The 2,423-nt window shown below is 49.9% G+C and overlaps 1 protein-coding gene across 4 annotated transcripts in view; it reads right to left on the bottom strand.

Moving 5' to 3' along the window:
- PRMT2 (protein arginine methyltransferase 2) overlaps positions 1-2,423 on the bottom strand; it is a 54,264-nt gene that overhangs the window by 36,189 nt on the left and 15,652 nt on the right. The gene's annotated exons all lie outside the window — the stretch shown is intronic.

Raw genomic sequence — 2,423 nt, 5'->3', positions numbered from 1 at the left:
AAAAAGTAAATGGATGGAGAAAGATTTACCATGTAAACACTAATCAAAAGAAAGCAGAAGTAGCTATGTTAATTTCAGACAGAGCAGACTTCAAAGTAAGGAAAGTGATCAGGGATAGTGAGGGGCATTACACAATGATAAAGGGACAGTTCTCCAAGAAGACATAGCAATCCTTAACGTGTACACACCTAACAACAGAGCATCAAACTGCATGAGCAGAAAAGTGATAGAACTGCAAGGACCAATAGATCAATCCACTGTCATAGTTGGAAACTTTGACAACACCTTCCCAGAAATGGTCAGAGCCGGCAGGCAGAGAACCACTAAGGACATAGTTGAGCTGACCACCACCATCAATCATCAGGATATAATTGACATTTATAGACTACTTCATCCAACGACAGCAGGATACACTTTCTTTTCAAGCTCACACAGAACATTCGCCAAGGCAGACCACATTCCGGGACAAGAACAAACCTTAACAAATTTAAAAGAATAGAAATCATACAGTGCCTTCTCTCAGACCACAGTGGAAGTAAACTAGAAATCAGTAACAGAAAGATAACTGTAAAATTCAAAATACTTGGAGATTAAACACACTTCTAAATAACAACATGGGTCAAAAAAGAAATCATAACAGAAATTGTTCAAGTATTTTGAATTTTGTCAAATTTTTGTGCATTAATTGGTAGTCATGTGATTTTTCTTCTCTAGATTATTAATACAGTCAATTACATTGAATGACTTTAATATACTGAACCAGCCTTGAATTCTGAAGATAATCTCTCCTCTGTCACAGTGTGGTATTCATCTTATGTATTGCTCAATTCAATTTGCTATAATTTTCAAGGATTTTTTTTTTTTTTTTTTGCGGTACGCGGGCCTCTCACTGTTGTGGCCTCTCCCTTTGTGGAGCACAGGCTCCGGACACGCAGGCTCAGCGGCCATGGCTCATGGGCCCAGCCGCTCCGCGGCATGTGGGATCTTCCCGGAACGGGGCACGAACCTGTGTCCCCTGCATCGGCAGGCAGACTCGCAACCACTGCACCACCAGGGAAGCCCTAAGGATTTTTACATCAAAGTTCCTGAGTGCTACTGGTCTGTAGTTTTCATTTTTTGTACTAACTTTGGTTTTGGTATTAGTGTAATAATGCTGGTCTCATAAAATTAATCAAATATTTTATAGTTTCTCTATGTGTTTTGTTCTTAGAAAGATCTTCCCATTCCAACATCAGATATATTTTTAGTGATTGTTTCATGTTTCTTTCCTTAAAAAAAAAAAAAAAAAAGCTTAACTCTATAACCCATCTGGAATTTATTTCAGCATATGGTACGAGGAAGAATCTAACCATTTTCTCCAAAATAATCAATTGCTTCGGCCCCATCTTTGAATGATTATATAGCTTTACCTCACTGATTAGAAACTTATTATTATAAACTAAATACACGTATATTTGGGTTTGTTTCCCAACTTTCTACATGTCAGCAGCAGAGGAGGAAGGTGGGAGGGAGACTGGGGACCTGAGGTCTGAGAACAGGCAGTGGACAGGAGGGGAGATGCCAGGGAGGCAAAAAAGCACAGAAGAGGGGCAGCCCCTGGGGACAGAGGGTTCTGTGTGGGACACGGTACGGTCCAGCTGATGGACTTGTGATACTGCCGGACTCACAGCCCCGTCTCCACGTCTGCCACTTGGCCCACAATGGCCACCACCGCCACACGGCCCCTCCCGGTCTGCACAAAACCACCAGGCCCTCCAGCTCCACCTGGTCAGGCACTTCGCCCTGAGCCACTCGGTACCCCAGGCTGTCCTCACTGTCCTGTCGCCACAGTCCTCACTGCCCCTCTGACCATATGTTCTGCAATGGACAGGCGGGGATCAGAGGGCCGCGGGCTTTCTCCACGGCTTCATTGCACGTGCTCTGCTCGGCTGCCCCCCGTGACCACGCCCCCTCCCGGCCCGGCCACGCCCCCTCCGCGGACCCTGCACCTGCGGGTGAACAGGCCTCCCCAACCCCGCTGGCCCACCCCGCTGGCCCACCCCTCCGCCCCGCTCCAGCCCTTTCCTCAGCCGCCCCCTCGGCCGGCGCATCCCCAGCGGCCTCTGCTGTGCCCCCAAGGCCCCGCCCCCGCACGCCCCAGGGGTCCCTGCACCGTCCCCCCTCTGCTCTGCAGACCTCACCGTGCCCTGCAGTCCTGGGGCCTCCGCATCACGACCCCTACCCCACTCCTTCCAAGTCCTGGACGCCGCTGGCTGGCTACCCGACACACGCAAGTCCGGCGAGGCAGAGAGCCCGAGTCCAGCCTCCCCTGCTGGACACATGCAGTCCCGCCCCCGGCCCACACCACTGGGCTTCGGGCACATAGGGGCAAGGACACCGAATCCCAGGTTTCTGCTCCCCGCCCCCTTCCCCCCCCCCGCCCC

Source organism: Physeter macrocephalus, chromosome 8, assembly GCF_002837175.3.
Source record: "Physeter macrocephalus isolate SW-GA chromosome 8, ASM283717v5, whole genome shotgun sequence".
NCBI classification, from domain to species: domain Eukaryota; kingdom Metazoa; phylum Chordata; class Mammalia; order Artiodactyla; family Physeteridae; genus Physeter; species Physeter macrocephalus.
The sequence above is the reverse complement of the archived record's forward strand: the minus strand, read 5'-3'. Positions and strand labels throughout refer to the sequence as shown.